General features: G+C 34.2%; 1 protein-coding gene across 2 annotated transcripts in view; it reads left to right on the top strand.

Moving 5' to 3' along the window:
• Window positions 1-653: 653 nt before the first annotated feature.
• The window catches only part of RBP2 (retinol binding protein 2), a 66,274-nt gene continuing 48,794 nt past the window's right edge, over window positions 654-18,133 (top strand). The window contains exons 1-3 of one of the 2 annotated variants that reach the window (XM_031959820.1): window positions 654-827; window positions 1,339-1,465; window positions 2,807-2,893. The gene's annotated coding sequence lies outside the window, so the exon portion shown is untranslated. Of the gene's footprint in view, window positions 828-1,338; window positions 1,466-2,806; window positions 2,924-18,133 lie in introns of both variants that reach the window. The other variant, XM_012544622.2, reaches the window with a different exon arrangement.

The following is an 18,133-nucleotide window of genomic DNA, read 5'->3' as shown; positions in this document are numbered from 1 at the left end:
CTCTTGATTTTCCCAGGGATAGAGAGGCATCTGTGAGAATCCTCAGACTATAGACACACAGGATTTCCCCTAAATAATGAACCAGCAGTCTTATACAGGGTCAGGACATTTATACCTGGATTTAAGACTTAAAACAGGAACACATTGAAGCCCAAAAAAACTTTTACTCAAACACTAAACTTTCACTAATCATAGCTTAGGGTTAGATAATTGGTTTGTTTTTGCTGTTTTTTTCCCCCCAAACATTAGTTGTAGAAAGCTGAAACAAATTCATGCACTGAGGTTGGACAACCAAGCACTTAAGGCTAACTACCGATTGGATAATACTCTATAAGCATATGCTTGAGAAATGGCCTTTCCCACTATTCTGTGCTGGCTCGATAATTGGTGTATATAGAGAATTGTAGGAGGGACTAGGGGGTGGAGTAAGATTGGCCAGAGTCACTTCTGGGCAGGAGAGGAAGAAGGAAGGTCGAGGAGATTCTGCTTCCATCCAATTCAATCCTAACTCTAAAGACAAAGAATAAAGATCAAGGACTTTTACTTATCCTGACTCCAACTGATTCTAAGGTATCCAGGGTGCTAACGCGGTCACAATTAGCCTCAAAATCTCATCTAGAATTTTCAAGTACTCATAAATTCTATCTATTCACAATTATCATTTCCCATCTTGATCTGCAGATAAAACCAAAAGGAGAACATCAAATGATTTCTAGAATACAGTGGGATTATAATAAGATGGAATTCCCCCATCAGAGTCCATGTAGGCAAATAGGTCATGTCTGGACACAATTTCCTTGATGAAAGCTACAGTATCAGAGGAAGATGTGAGTTTAGAACCAGGATTCAACCTTGGTCAAAGATTGACTTGGATACAATTTTAATCTCTTTCTGAAAGTGTTTAAGGGGGAGGGGGGAGGGTTTACAAACTAGCAGATGGCCAATGTGACTTGAAATGTAAGCTGATTAAAAACTACACAAATTGGACCAGTGCCTTTCATTAAAGTTGCCACTGAGGTGATGTCTAGAATAAACTATTCTTGCTTGATTGAATCTATTATTCTTTGTATGCCTCAATGATACCACCACGCTCCCTTATGAACTAAAAATACACACTTGGTGATTGAAGTTCTGGGGATGAGTGGCTTCTCTTTCTCAGTACACTCAGACTAAACACCTGTTTAGCATTGTATTACTGTTTCCACTTCTTCACTTCAAGTTAATACATACTCAGTAGTTGGCTTAAAATTATACCATTAAAAAAAATACAATTTCATGAATTTCCAAATGATATTAAATGACACTCACTATTCAAATGTTTCCTTTCTTCATACTAAGTGGGAGAAGGCTGAGTTCCGCAAATGGCAGTGCTGTAGAGTTTCATGACATCTCGTCAGGAGGGCTTATCCCTAGGAAGCTCACAAAGATATCCCCAGAGGATTTTAACCATGTTTTTCTCCTAATGGTAAGTCATTTATCATCATCATGATAATGTAGGGTTTTTATGCAAAAAAAAAAAATGTACTCTAAAAATTACATAACAGATCTATTTGAAAAGAGGAAGAAACTTGCTTTAATGACTTTTTTTTTTGCATTCTTGTATTTTAAACATCATCAAGCAGGTAATAATAATAATTTAGTTAAATTCCTTCCACATATTACTTCATAGAAAGTGATTTATTTCACTTTTATTTTATTACCTCTAGGATTTTCATGTTAACTGTAATAGTTATATGCCTATTACATGCCAGTCTTTTTCTGTTTTATAAGTTGCATAAAACATTTTTTTCATAATACTGTATAATGTTTAGTCTATAATTTCTCAATTTGTTAACATTCCATGCCAGTTAGCAAAAGTACCTGGAAGAGGGATAGCTTTTTGTACAATTATATTTCTACAAGGACTCAAGGTCTGAACACTACAATGTTCATACGTTACATAAGTCAGGCACTGGGTTAAGCTCTTCATAATTGTGTTTCTCCCAGAAACCCTGGGAGATAGGTATAAATATTTATTATCCCTTTTGTACATAAAAGGACTGATTCGATTCTCCAATTTATTAGCATTAAAATATTTTCAAACCACCAACTATTATTTATAATGACTAGTGGCAATAACTAATTAGTAGTGGCAATAACTAGTAGTATCATTTCACATAAAGTTGCATTATTTTTAGTTGACTTATAATTTTAAAAAATCATGTTGACATTCTCAATTTCCCATTACTGTTTCTTTATTTCTTTGAGTTACTCAAAAAGCCAGACAGATTCCTTTTAATTTTCTAAATTACTAATCTTTTAGCAAAACTATTTAATCTATCAAAAGTTATAATTTAATAGAGATTCCAAATCACTGGGGTTTTTTAAGACTTTGCAAGCTTCAAACTGATAAGATTTTTTTAATATTGTAAGTTTCCATATTTCATCCTATAAAATGTTTATTTGTCCTGAAATAATTTGCAAGATCTTTTCCCTCTCAAAATTTTAATAGTTTATGCTTTTATGTTATATGCTCATTTAAATTTGATCTTTTATAATCGGAATACCCTTTATCAGATGTGTACACATTTCATTTGTTTTTGTATTTATCATTCTAAAAATATTTTTGTTCAATTCTATCTTCAATAATTTTTTTCTCTAACACATTGTAACCTTATTTATACAATACAAACTTATTTTCACTAAGCAACTGATTTTAACACATTTTATTGTGTTTCAATTGATTTAAATGGCAAAAGTATTATTAAACTTTACTTGCCTTTACTTGTTTTCTGATGTCAAAACAAATTTTCTTTTTTTCTGGCAGTACTTTGGGATTCATCTTCAATTCACCTTCAAAATAAAATTTCCAGATTTTTATTTCCTACAATCAGGACCTGCTTAGTGCCTTCAGGTTGGTTGTTGAAAAGCTATAAACAAAAAGGTAAATGAACTTCAGTTCTACCTGCTTTTATTCTTTTCTGAAGATGATCTAAAATTTCCTTATTCTGCCTTATAATAATAATAAATATTCCTACTTGCAATAAATTTATTCCAACTTGAAGTAGTTTTTTAAGTGTATTTTTATCCTAAACTAAAATTAAAGTCAGTTTCACAGAATGAGTCCCCAAAAGTTCAGACTTAAAGACTGGTTAACTGAAACCACTTCAGATTAGCAAATGGGCTTCCTTTTTAAAATTCTGAGTTGTGAAATTAATTACTTAAACTCACAAGAGTTTTAATCTAATTTCTCTTATGCTAGTTCCTAAGTTTTTCTTATTTTAACCATTTCCTTGAATTCCTATTTCACTGAATTTTTCTTCAACATCTCATAACTAATAAAACAGTGTCTAAAATTCAAATTACAGCTTTAAATTAATCTTTACTCATTTTAAAAGTCCCATTAAGAAATAACTGATCTGTGAATTTTTTTCCATTAAACTCTACAGAGTTTGGTAGTATCCTATAAGCTCATCAAAATACTTTGAAAAACATATAAATTATGATTCAGAAATTTAAAAATTAATTATTCTTTTTCACATTTGGTTTTATTGTATCTTAATTTTCTTTTTTTATTGAAGCTTTTTATTTTCAAAATATATGCAAGGATAATTTTTCAACACTGACCCTTGTAAAACTTGTGTTGCAATTTTCCCCCTTCCTCCCACCCCCTCTCCAGATGGCAAGTAATCTTATATATGTTTAACATGGTAAAAAAAGAATTATATGTAAATAAAATATAGACATACACATTTATACAATTATCTTGCTGCACAAGAAAAATCTGACCAAAAGGGAAGAAAAATGAGAACAAAAATAGAATTCAAGCAAACAACAACAAAAGAAGTGAAAATGCTACGTTGTGACCTACATGCAGTTCCTCTCTCTGGAAATGGCCAGAATTATCTCATTGAGAAGAGCCATATCCATCAGAATTAATCCTCATATGTATAATCTTGCTGTTGCCATGTATAATGATCTCCTGGTCCTACTTATTTCATTTAGCATCAGTTCCTGTAAGTCTCTCCAAGCCTCCCTGAAATCATCCCAGTGATCATTTCTTATAGAACAATAATATTACATAACATAACATATATACCATAACTTATTCAGCCATTCTCCAAATGCTGAGTATCCACTGTATCTTAGTTTTCAATTAATTTCTATATCTTTCTTTCATCTCAGCAATTTCCAACATGTTTAGTGTTGGAAACAGAGAAAAAAGATATTTGTCTTCTTTTAAGACTTTTTTTTAAAGTTTGCTTTTTTTTCTAACAGCCTGTTTCTTTTGGTTGATCATCCCAAAAGAAAAGTCACAGGCAAAACGTTTGTTGGTTATGGGTTAGCTCAAAGGATGACCAGCATAACACAGACACTTGTTTCCCATTCACTTAAAGATTTTACTAATTTTATTAAGTACCTTTCTATCCGAAATAAAGAACCCATTATTTCTAAATTTAGTTTCATCATTTGCAAAAGATGTACATATAGAATATATAACAAGAAACAAATAAAATCAAACCTGAACTTCTCAAAAAATTTTTCTCTAGGAGATTTTGAAGTCAACATCTTACCTGTCTTTTCTATGAAGTATAGAATTTATAATCATCTTGTTATTGGAGTCCCTCTGTCAGTCTAAGATAATTCCTTTGTTTCCTACTTATGCTAATACTTTTAGAATTTTATTTTAAAAATATAATTTAGTAACAATGCAAAATTGTTTTAGTCTCATTTGTCAATGGTGTTCACCCATTTAAAGTGCACTTTATATTCAAAACTAGTCCCTATTATGTAGAAGAGCTGGTTAAAGTTCCATTCCTCTAGACTTTTTGAGAAAATATAATCACAGGCAAAAAACCTAAGACTGATGAAGGATTTAGCAATATCAACAATTTGTTTTAAGCTGATTTGGGAGATAAAATTCCATAATTTTCTAAGTGGCCAAAAGTTCCATGCTTTGACCCAAATAATCCCTAAACTCTTTGCATTCTCAAATCAAATTTTAAACAGCTTAATAGATCTTCCTTTAGTTATCCAACTACAAGTTATCCAACTATACACCCTTGAGCCAATAGGGATTCTGTAGGATGCATTAAGCCTGATCCCATCACTCCTGGGGGTGTAGTGGTCCCCAAGCAGAAATGGCAATCTTTGGAGCAACTTCTGAGAAAATTTTTTACATTCCCAAGGTACCTGCCTTTTGTCTTATTCCATCTGAGAAGTTCTCCAATGGAAGATCCTAGAGATGGCACCTACCCATACATACTTTGATTACAAACCAAGGGAGGCAATCTTCTATCCACCCAGGTTCTACCTACATGGAAGTACTTTTCCTACAATTAATGCTGTAATATTCAGCAATTTATTTTGGCAAATTCTCCAATACTTCCAATTCTTAATTTCTGGACTTACCCTCTAGGGTCCTACAACCAGTCAACTAGGGAACTAAAAGTCCTTTATGAGTGAATATTCAACAAAATGTAACCAGTTTTCATTTAAAACTTCCAAAAAGTGCATACCCTTTGATCCAGCAGTGTCTCTACTGGGCTTATACCCCAAAGAGATACTAAAAAAGGGAAAGGGATCCGTATGTGCCAAAATGTTTGTGGCAGCCCTGTTTGTAGTGGCCAGAAGCTGGAAAATGAATGGATGACCATCAATTGGAGAATGGTTGAGTAAATTGTGGTATATGAATGTTATGGAATATTATTGTTCTGTAAGAAATGACCAGCAGGACGAATACAGAGAGGATTGGCGAGACTTACATGAACTAATAATGAGTGAAATGAGCAGAACCAGGAAATCATTATATACCTCAACAACAATAGTGTATGAGGATGTATTCTGATGGAAATGGATTTCTTCAACAAAAACAAGATCTAACTTAGTTTCAATTGATCAAGGATAGACAGAAGCAGCTACACCCAAAGAAAGAACACTAGGAAATGAATGTAAACTACTTGCATTTTTGTGCTTCTTCCCAGGTTATTTATACCTTCTAAATCCAATTCTCCCTGAGCAACAAGAAAACTGTTCGGTTCTGCACACATATATTGTATCCAAGATCTATTGTAATCTATTTAACATGTATAGGACTGCTTGCCATCTGGGGGAGAGGGTGGAGGGAGGGGAAAAATCGGAACAGAAGTGAGTGCAAGGGATAATGTTGTAAAAAAATTACCCTGGCATGAGTTCTGTCAATAAAAAGTTATTTTAAAATAAATAAATAAATAAATGAATAAATAAAACTTCCAAAAAATTTAGCTTTGATTGTCAATTACTGACTTAATCCTAAGAATTTAAGTGATAATAATCTTTTCCCTTCCTTATCTCTGTAAAAGTATAAGGAGCCTTCTTCTTGGGTCAGAAGAGGGTAGGATTGCTTATGGAATGGTCACAGGCCTTGATAGTTTATTGCTAAGGCAGGGAACCCCTCTCCTAAGGCTATGGGATTTGGCCTGAATAATTGCTTCCTCAAGATGAGATCAGAGCACTGTGTGAGGAAATCCCACTCCCCCAAATGCTACCCATTCAAGGGACTAGTCTTTAGTCCTCTATTTGGGTTCCTTGCCCTGCTGTGACCTTAGTAACATAGTGTGTGATAATACAAAGATGCTTTGGGGACCAAAGAACTCACTATTTAACAAAAATCATTGCAAAAACTGGAAGGCAATTTGGCAAAAAGTAGAGTTAAAGAAGCAAATCACAAACCACTCCAGAATCTATATCATACCTTATGCCAAGTTAGGGTAAAAATGAGAACATGATTTTGGCATAAAGGGTAATATGGCAGTAAAAGATGAAACGACTGAAAAAAAAAAAAAGGATAGAGCTTCCAAAGATATCAGTTTATTAAACAATGCATGCCAATTGCATAACAGATTAGGACTAGGCCTCCTTAGCATAGGCACTGCCTTTGGAATACTCAAGAAAACAGATTTTTATGCACTAAAAGCAATCAATTAAAAGGAAATTATTAGAATACAAAATTAGTTAACCTGGCTTCTAATTAGAGGAAAGATTAGGGACTTTCTAAGTTGGAAAGAAAGAACAAGCAGGAACAATTTCCTGATATCAGAAAAAGAATTATCTTACTTTCTTCCAACTGACTATATTCAGTTAAAAAAAAACCATGGAAACAAATACTGATTGACCAGGAGAGGCCAGTTTTCAGATAAAACATATGAGTTTATTTTAGATGTATAATTTTGAGATAAAGATAGTAAGTGGCATGTAAAAACTGACGTTCTCTGAAGATTCAGGTTTAGAAAGACAAATTTAAGAAATTGTACCAAATTATCAAAGAATCTCTACAAGTTATTTGGAATCAGAAAAGTAGAACTCCCTTCAGAGATACCCTGAGAATAGAGATTATTCCAGAATGTCCAAGAGAACATATTTCCATGGGCCATACTATTATGTGGGACAGCTGGGGTTCATGACAAGATGTGATGATTAAATGGATATTAGGAATATGTTACTGAGATACAAGGACACTTGATGTTATGTAATATTGATTATTGTCCTTTGAACTTTTGTTTCAAAATGTTTTTGTTTTCTAAGTGTTCTTGGTTAATTTGGTAAATTTCCCCTCTCAAAATTAGTACATTATGAGACCTCTAGGTGATTTGATTTTTAGTCTGATTTATGTAATTCTGATTATGAATATATATGTATATATATTAAACCTAATAGATTTGGTTTATAGATGACTAATGGGAGAAGTTGGCTGACCCCTCTCCCATGACTCCAAAGGGGAAATTGAGAAAATGGTGGGAATTGAGTGGTATTGACTCCATCTTGTGACTCAATTCTGAATCTAGGTCAGTTCCCTTTCTATTTAATTATGGATCTAATTTAATTTTCTGTCTTGTGGAAAAACTTAATTAAATTATGGAAATTGTTTGAACCCAACCCTGTTTGGCTAGAAAGCTGGATCACCACTACCTACTGCTTAGAGACCCTTAAATAAGAATTTAGATTATAATGATTAAGAAACCCCAATCTAGAAATGAAGACTGATATGAGAAATTTTCTCACAAATATGTTTGTGCATACATATACACACACATATAAATTCTCAAAAAAATATATACATGTATATAAATACATGCATATATATACACATAACTCCCACACTCACCCACCCATGCCTACATACACAGTATATATGTATATCTTATCATGTATAAACATGTCTTATCATATATACATATATTTCATCTGAAAACTGGTTCCATACTTGTCAATCAGTTATTGTTTCCATGTTTCTTTGATTCAATAGTCACTTGAGAAAAGTAAAACACCTCTTTTTCTGATTTTAGAGAATTGAATTTATTCATTCTCCCTTCCAACTTGAAAAGTTCCTAATCTTTCTTCCAATTGGAAATCAAATTCCTAATTTTGTATCATAGCTAATTGTTTTCTTTTAATTAATTGGTTTTATTTGATTAATTATTTTTAATGTATAAAAATCTGTCTCTTCCTGTATTTGGTGCCCAGTGCCAAAGCTGAGAAGACCTGATCCCAATTTCTTTTTTTTTTTAATTTATTTTAATTAATTTATTTATTTAATAGCCTTTTATTTACAGGTTATATGCATGGGTAACTTTATAGCATTAACAATTGCCAAACCTCTTGTTCCAATTTTTCACCTCTTACCCCCCCACCCCCTCCCCCAGATGTCAGGATGACCAGTAGATGTTAAATATATTAAAATATAAATTAGATACACAATAAGTATACATGACCAAACCATTACTTTGCTGTACAAAAAGAATCAGACTCTGAAATATTGTACAATTAGCTTGTGAAGGTAATCAAAAATGCAGGTAGGCATAAATATAGGGATTGGGAATTCAATGTAATGGTTTTTGTCATCTCCCAGAGTTCTTTCTCTGGGCATAGCTGGTTCAGTTCATTACTGCTCCATTGGAAATGATTTGGTAGATCTCATTGCTGAGGATGGCCAGGCCCATCAGAACTGGTCATTATATAGTATTGTTGTTGAAGTATATAATGATCTCCTGGTCCTGCTCATTTCACTCAGCATCAGTTCGTGTAAGTCTCTCCAGGCCTTTCTGAAATCTTCCTGTTGGTCATTTCTTACAGAACAATAATATTCCATAATATTCATATACCACAATTTATTCAGCCATTCTCCAACTGATGGGCATCCATTCAGTTTCCAGTTTTTAGCCACTACAAAAAGGGCTGCCACAAACATTCGTGCACATACAGGTCCCTTTCCCTTCTTTATAATATCTTTGGGATATAAGCCCAGTAGTAACACTGCTGGATCAAAGGGTATGCACAGTTTGATAACTTTTTGAGCATAGTTCCAAACTACTCTCCAAAATGGTTGGATTCGTTCACAACTCCACCAACAATGAATCAATGTCCCAGTTTTCCCACATCCCCTCCAACAATCATCATTATTTTTTCCTGTCATCTTAGCCAATCTGACAGGTGTGTAGTGGTATCTTAGAGTTGTCTTAATTTGCATTTCTCTGATTAATAATGACTTGGAGCATCTTTTCATATGACTAGAAATAGTTTCAATTTCTTCATCTGAGAATTGTCTGTTCATATCCTTTGACCATTTTTCAATTGGAGAATGGCTTGATTTTTTATAAATTAAAGTTAATTCTCTATATATTTTGGAAATGAGGCCTTTATCAGAACCTTTGACTGTAAAAATATTTTCCCAGTTTATTGCTTCCCTTCTAATCTTGTCTGCATTAGTTTTGTTTGTACAAAAACTTTTCAGTTTGGTATAGTCGAAATTTTCTATTTTGTGATCAGTAATGATCTCTAGTTCTTCTTTGGTCATAAAGTCCTTCCCCTTCCACAGGTCTGAGAGGTAAACTATCCTGTGTTCCTCTAATTTATTAATAATTTCATTCTTTATGCCTAGGTCATGAACCCATTTTGACCTTATCTTGGTGTACGGTGTTAAGTGTGGATCAATGCCTAGTTTCTGCCATATTAGTTTCCAATTTTCCCAGCAATTTTTATCAAACAGTAAGTTCTTATCCCAAAAGCTGGGGTCTTTGGGTTTGTCAAAGACTAGGTTGCTATAGTTGTTGACTGTTTTATCCCTTGAACCTAACCTATTCCACTGCTGATCCCAGTTTCTTATGTAATTCTCATGAATTGTTTATTCTCAATATAATCAGAAGCTCTAACCTTTGTTTACTCAATCATTTTATCTTTTACCTAATACAATGATATCACAAGAAAATTAGAGGAGCATGGAATGTTTTATCTAACAGATCTATAGATAAGAGAAGACCAAACAAGAGACTGAGAGTATTAGAAGATGTAAAATTTTTTATTTTGATTATGTTATATTTAAAAAGATTTTGCAAAGAGTGAGGAAGGAGAGAATTCAGATTTTAAAATTTTTAAAAAGCAAATGTTAAAATTTTACATGTAATTGAAAAAATGAAATCAAATTAATTTTTTAAATCTAAATTCATCCTGAACCCTCCCAAATTTCCACCAATTACAAAATGAAATTTTTCATTGCCATTGAAAGGAAAACATCAGAATACTTGGAATGAGGCTCAGTGGTATGCTGGTAAATATTTAATGACAAGTTCTTGGAAAAAATATATATTCATGACACATTTAAAAGTTTACTTTGCATTATTAGCATTTTCTCCATCACTTTCTTTCATCTAGACAATTAATGAAATAAGGATCCCTTATTTATAGAATTTGTAGATTTCTGACTTGTAAATATCTATATTGAAAATATAAAAATTAGCAAAACCATGAAGTAGGCAAAATTTCCTTTTGTTTCCTGTCACTTTTCCTTTCTTTACCTCAATTAATCTTATCTTTTAAGAACTCATTCTTACTGAACTTCCAAGGCTGTGCCTAATGGTTCAGAATTGCCTCCCACAACTACCCTCATCATTCTCATTTCCTCAGTGTCTGTCTCACAAGGGAAATCATGAAATGGAAAAATAATAAATTAATTCACACAGTGAGATACTAATACTTGATATTTTCTTTTCCTATAGTATTTTCAATTTAAGAGACGATTTTGAAGAGGACAATGACTCTACTCAAAGATACCCAAAGGACTTTTGGTAGGAAAATAGAAGGAGCTTTGCTGCTGTATCCCAAATCCCTAGAGGCCACTCTGTTCATGTATAATTTTGGTTTTCTAGAATGCATCCTCTTTTCTCTAATCAATTTGTTAAGCTTTGACTCAAGATGAATCATTACCAAGAATCCCACCCTAACTAACTTCAGTCTCTCTTGATAATTCTTATACTATAGTCCCTTTGGCACAAATCATGCTCTTTACAATCCATTATCTTGTATTTAAATTTAAATTGCTTTGTCCTTGTTCTGTTATATCATGCATGATTCCTTTGATCAGTTAAGTGGCCTTCTCCTGGACCTTCTCCAAACCTTTTCTAACCCTCTTGATCTACACTGATCAGAACTGCTCAGACACACTATTCCTATATCTCTCATCCAGACTCTTTCTTTTGACTTGGTTCACTTTGAAAGAACCTGTTACGGGATGAGTTAATTAGTAGCCTAATCTGAGTATAGTTATCAGCCTAAGCTTGACGTGGCTTAATCTTGTCTTGCTGTTCTTATAAGATCTTCTGACTGAGTTAAGAAATCTCCTTGCCACGTAGTAATGAATAATGATCTTTGCCCCATGGAAGAGATTGTTCCTGGATGGTAGAAGAAAGGAAACTGCCTTTCAGATGAGGTGGCCATTTGCACATCTTATCAGGGCATCAGGATATTGCCTTATGAGGACTTAAGAAAATTGCTTATATCTTGCAATTTGTGAATTTGATCATTCATATCCTATGATGATAAACCTCAAGGCCATACTAAGGCCCCAAACTACTTATGTCTAGGTGCAGTTATCCAGGGCTTTATCAAACCTGAGCTGGGATCTAAATACTACTCAACCTTTCAAGCTCAATGCAAGAGGCACTCCTGTGGAATTTTCTACATTATTATAACCTACATAGGTCTCTCCTTTCTCTGCATCCTTAGTTCTCCTAGTGTGAAGCACACAATCTGAAACCATAGTTCCATGTGTTGCTTGCTAATTATTTAATGTTTGTATATTTTATATCTTCCAACCATATTTTACAATCTAAAGTAGGGACTGTGTCTTCTCTTATAGAGCTCATAGTGAGTAACTATCATGCATAACTTCTTGATAAGTTCTCATTACTTGTTTGGTTGATACATTCAGAGTGCATTACCTTTGCTCTCTCTCCCTCTCTTGTCTAGGATCTGGTTCATTAAATGTTTTGTTTCTCCTAGGATACGAGGAGCCAAGGGCCCTGTCTTTTGGAAGGTGGGCTTCCCTTAAAATCCACAATAAACTGGAGAAATTTTGTTAGATATTCAGCTATGGCTTCATTTTGGAGGCCTTCAAAGCTACCTCTATGATTCAGGGCCTGAATCTGTAGCCTTGAAGATATAACTATATGTCTCTGTTGTCTTCCATCTCTGTCCTCAAAGTGAGTGTTTAACCTCTACAACCTTTCAGACTACAGCTCTTTCCTCTGAGATGATGAATGATCACAAACGCTCTGGAACCACTTCAGAAGTACAGAGCTGAAAACTGTGCAAAATGCAATTGAAACTAGATTAATAGAAGATTAATAGAATTAATAGAAAAATTATTTGTGACTGGAGGCTTTTGTCCAGCCAGGGTGATAACCATACTAGTGTAAAAGCAGTAGTGATAAAATTCCAACATAGGCTGGTACTCATTATCCCAACTCCCACAAACATTAACAGGTTGATTCCCTATCCCAGCTAAAATCCCCTCAAGGTTCTTGAGGGCAAATCTAAGGAATTGTCAGACTTAATACTATTCCTTATGAGCTTCCATCCATTGTTTCCTCCAATATCATTCAACCAGTTAAAATCTCCTGAACCTCAATTAACTAATTAAAATCAATTTCTTTTACAAATGGGTATTGACTAAAAAGCTATAGCAAGGACAAAACAAAAACCAGAGGTCTTTCTGTCCACATCTACTTGGTGCCTGGGAAGAGTAGTTTTAAAATTTAAAATGATTGTAACCAACAACCCCCATGCAATCTGGAACAAGGGGGCTACTTTATGGACCAAGTTCTTTTCTCTCTTTGTAGTATCTTGGTGAAGTTCATTCCAAAGGGTTCACAAAACCCTCATTGTTAAATTTTCAATGTGAGCATTTTCACCTTAGAAATTAACAAATGTTACAAATAAAAGCTTGTTTTTTGTGGTTGTTGTTGTTAAATGTTCAAACTAAATTAAGTGCTGGAGAAAAAGTTAATAAAACCGATTAAACTTAGAAATTTGTTGAGATTGGGGTAGCTTTGTGGTGCAGTGAACAGAACATTGGCCTTGGAGTTAGGAGAACCTAAATTAAAATCTAGTCTCAGACACTTACTGATTGTATGACCTTAGACAAGTCACTTAACTCTGATTCCAGCCCCACGTCTCTCCAGAAAAAGGAACGAAAGAAAAAGGAAAAAAGAAATGTGTTAAACTTTCTTTTTTTTTTTTCTCCTGCAGTTAGGTAATAAAACATTTACCAGACCACTGTTGCTTCTGGCTCTAAATCCAATACTCCCACGACACATTAGGATTGGTATAATCCTTGAGAAGAGACTTTGATTTGAAGTCTTCTTGGAAGGAGAGAATAAGGATGGATTGTAGGTGCCAAAGAAGAGAGCAGTGTCTAAGTATCAAATACCAGCCTTTCCAATTTAAAGAGCAGAATTTTTGGAAAAAAAATTTCTCTTGCAACAGGAGGGTTTTTAAAAATTTTTACTTATTAGTATTTTTTTTTCCTAATTACATATAAAGATAGTTTTCAACATTTATCTTTGTATGAATTTGAGCTCCAAATTTTTCTCCTTCCCTTTCTTCCTCCCTCTCCTAGACAACAATTTGATATAGATTATACATGTGCAATCATTTTAAACATTTTAAAAACAAAAATTATTTCTACATTATTCATATTGTGAAAGAAGACTCAGAAAAAAAAGGGAAAAACCATGAAAAAGAAAAAAAAACAACAAAGAGGTGAAAGTAGTATCTTTTGCCCTGCATTTGGTGCTTTCTCTGGATGTTGATGGCATTTTCTATCATGAATCCCTTGGAATTGTCTTAGTTATACAGTTATCTGTATTGCTGAGAAAGATTCATAGTTGAACGTTGTACAATGTTGCTGTTACTATGTACAATGTTCTCCTGGTTTTATTCACTTCAGTCATCGTCAGTTCATATAAGTCTTTCTAAGTTTTTCTGAAATCCACCTGCTCATCATTTCTTATAGATGAATAGGATTCCATTCCATTCATATACCACAACTTGTTCAGCCACTCCTCGATTGATGGGCATCTCCTCAATTTCCAATTATCTGCCATCACAAAAAGAGCTGCTATAAATATTTTTCTAAATGTGGATGCTTTTCTAAAAAGCAGAATTCTTAACCTTCAGAAAATTAGCTACTTTAAAAACTTTCCATCACATATTAATCTGCCACCAGTGGACACTGTGGCTACCTGAGGTAGACTCTCTTAGAGGAATGTTTAAGGAGTACTCTAAGTCATACTAAACAAGGTCACTGGATAACTGTCCTCTTGGTATGAGGCACCATCATCCCTCCTCAAAATATCTCTACTCTGACAGCTAAAATACCAACAGGTTTAGATTTCATGCAAATGTCACTAGAAGGCATTATATATAAAACAAAATTGTGATTGAGTTTAATCATCTGTTGTCTTCCTAACAGCCAGCCCCCTCCCAGATTTATTTATTTAGATTTTTATTTAGATTTTTTGCCTCAATTGCTACCTAGCCTTAATCACTGAATGAGTACAGCCTTAGTTGAACTGAGACCTATTGACCTTAGCTTAAAAAAGCCAAGGTCTCCTGCTACATCCAGGGTCATCTCCAGTAGTTCTCATATATCTGGCTTCTGGACCCAGATGGTTCAAGAGGGCAACATCAGGCAGGTGATGTTGCCCAGCCTTCCCTTACTTAAATCCAACTCACAGCATCACCTCCTCTTCTAGAACAAAGGATAAACAACAACAGTCAGTTATAAAGTTAGAGTTTTAGAGGTGGAAGGGAATGCAGGAGTTGTTGAAACTACTTCATTTAAACAGAGGAAAATGAAACTCAGCAAGTCTAAGGGACTTACCCAGGATTGCACATTTAGTAAAGACACAAGAAAAGATTCAAACTCAGCCCTTTCTGATTCCAGTCTGGCCTATTCACTATGTCATGTCCTCTTCTCTTGTTCACAGAAATGGAAGTTGTGATAGATTAGGAGGGGCTGATTTTGTAACCTAGTATCATAATGGAAAATAAGCATGGATGGGTGGGACACTTCAGAAGAAATCTTTTAATAGTGCTAGACATCTAAGGAATAAGGTATGAAGACCATGTAATGGGAAAGAATGAAGTAAAGGAACTTCAGAACAGAAAAATAAGCTCAACCTTCTTCAGGAATGTGTAACGGAAAGATACTGGGCTTAGAGTTAGGAGACCCAGAATTTGAATCCAAGCTCTGATACTTAACAATTGGATAACCATGGATGACTATTGAGCCTTAATTTCTGCCATGTATAAAATGAGAAATTTGATCTAAGTGAGTCTTAATATACCTTCATTATGTCACAGATATGGAAAATTTAGAGAACTAAGGAAACTTAGAAATCATCTTGTCTAATCCCTTCAGACACAGAAAAGTTAAGGAATTCTTGTAGGATCACACAGCTGATAGAACTGGGACTTGAATCAAGCACTTCAGAATCAAGCACTAAGCTAGCACTTTATGATTTTATGGGAATAAAAGTAGATGTGCACTATTGGCAACATGGTCTTGAGAAGCAACCCTTTTGTAATTCTTTATTAAGCAGTATGGAAATGTGATCTATGATCTATCTAAAAATTGCCAAGTAGGACTTGGATGTGTATTTCTTCACTCAGTGAAATTGTGGTTGTTTTGAGATTTTCCTTGGGGGAGATGCCAGCATGGCACACTGTGGAACCTGGACTTAGGTTTCCATTCTCTGAGGTCAATGTCTCAATGTCATCAAAGTCTAGGGCTTATCTGACCTAGATAAGAGTCAGCAGCTCTGGTGAGAACTTTTGGCCACCAAATAAATATTAATTACCCTAAAGCTCTACTATATCACAGGCTAAGTATTTTCTAAAAAAAAAAAAAAAAAATATATATATATATATATATATAGCAGTATTTAATTTTTCTAAATATTTTAAAAGATAGTTTTCAACATTCACCCCCACAAAACTTGATGTTCCAAGTTTTTCTCCCTTTCCTCTCCTCTCCTCCCCTCCCTACCCAAGACAACAAGCATCTCAATATAGGTTAGACTACAGATCACTCAAGGAAAGGGGTAGTATAGTGTAATGGGTGGGTACTGCATTTGGAGTCAGAAGGACCTGGCTTCAAATCTTGTTTCAGTTTCCCAATCTGGAATGAGGGTGTGTGTGGAATTGAGAACCTCTTAAGATTCTAAATCTATAATCCATTGAAAGAGATAGCATTCATTCTGCTTGCCTACTTGTAGGGCCCACTTTGCACAATAAAATGAGCAAAATAACCATGCCTCTGACAAGTTCTGTGGCAAAGAATTCTTGACTTATCAGTTGGTTTCTACCCTTGAAAAAGGACTAGGACATTTTTACATTTAAGAAAACAAAAGTTTATCCTTAGAAAAACTAGCTTTTCAATGGGATCTGAGAGTTCTCTTGGTCTCAGTTTCTCCTTTCTGCCTGGAGAGTACTCCCTTATTATTTCCCTAGGCTCATTCTTCAAGACCCAACTTATTAAAATTGTGAACCTAGAAGAAATACAAAAATTTAAGTGGTCCAAGCCTTTCCATTATACAGATGAAGAAACTGAAACTGGAGTATGTTCCATAACTTGCCCAAGGTCATATAGCTAGTGGAAAAGACAGGATTAGAACTGTTTTATATATGTTTCATACATATTTCTCTTATCTCTCCAACTAGATTATAAACTGCTTGAGGACCTGGATTGTATCTTCTGCCTCCTTAAGATCTAGAGCAGTAAAAGCTGCACAGTTGGCACTTAGAAGTGATATTGTTGATGGACTGATATTAATGGAGTTTTTTCTAGAGTTGCCTTCCTCTGGCTCATCACCAGGTTAGCTGCAGGGTGGTCAGACTTTGGCATGTACCATGGTATTTCATAGGTGGAAAAAATTTACAGTGATGACACCATGGATTTCTTGAGTATTGAAGGAAGCAGAAAATACATAGAAAGTTTATCTTTTTTTTAAAAAAAAAAAAAAAAAGCTAATTTGATTCTTATAAAGAAAAGTTTAGATTTATCACCCATCTTTGTTCATGGGGATGTGGTTATTCATGGGAAGGTGGTTGTTCATGGGCAGTGGTCTGCATTGTATGCAATGATATAAGATAATTTTAAAAGACTCTTAATGAAAAATATTATCTACTTCTAAAGAGAAAACTGATGGGCTCTAAGGTAATTGAAGTATAATTTTCTTACCTTTTTGATAAATGGCTAATATTGAGGTGTTTTGCATGATTTATCTAAAAGAATCTTTAGAGGCCCCCATGTGCAACTCCCTCATTTTTAGGAAACCAAGGCACAAAAAGATTAAGTAATCTTCATGGGGTCAAAAAGCTAGCAGGATTTGAATACAGTTCTTTTTTATTCTAAATCTAAAACTGTATTTACTGGGCCACCTAAACTGGCAAGTGGCCAAGCCAGAGTGAGTCAGCATAAGTGAAAAACAAGGAAGCAAAAGATTTTTTTGTGATTCTTTTGAAGCTTTAGTTAAAGTTCCTGATAAGAACAAAACCTTCCTTTCTTCTCCCTTCCTCATTTTATACTTTCACTGCATTGCCATGACTTCCAAGGAGGATTTGGAATTCTTAATAACCAACTGCATGAGACAAGGAGCCTACAGAGAGTGAGAAATCATAGTATCATCAGAAGAATAAAAACCAAATCTCTATATAAGAAAGCTTAGTTTAATAGTGGTGAGTATATAAAGAAGATCTTGCAGGGATAAATAATTTAAGGCTTAGTGTCAGAAACAACAACAACCCAACAACCCTCTACTAATGAGCGTTACCTAAA

This window comes from Sarcophilus harrisii, chromosome 3 (assembly GCF_902635505.1).
Source record: "Sarcophilus harrisii chromosome 3, mSarHar1.11, whole genome shotgun sequence".
Taxonomy (NCBI): domain Eukaryota; kingdom Metazoa; phylum Chordata; class Mammalia; order Dasyuromorphia; family Dasyuridae; genus Sarcophilus; species Sarcophilus harrisii.
Note: the sequence above shows the minus strand (reverse complement) of the source record. Positions and strands in the feature narration are given on the sequence as shown.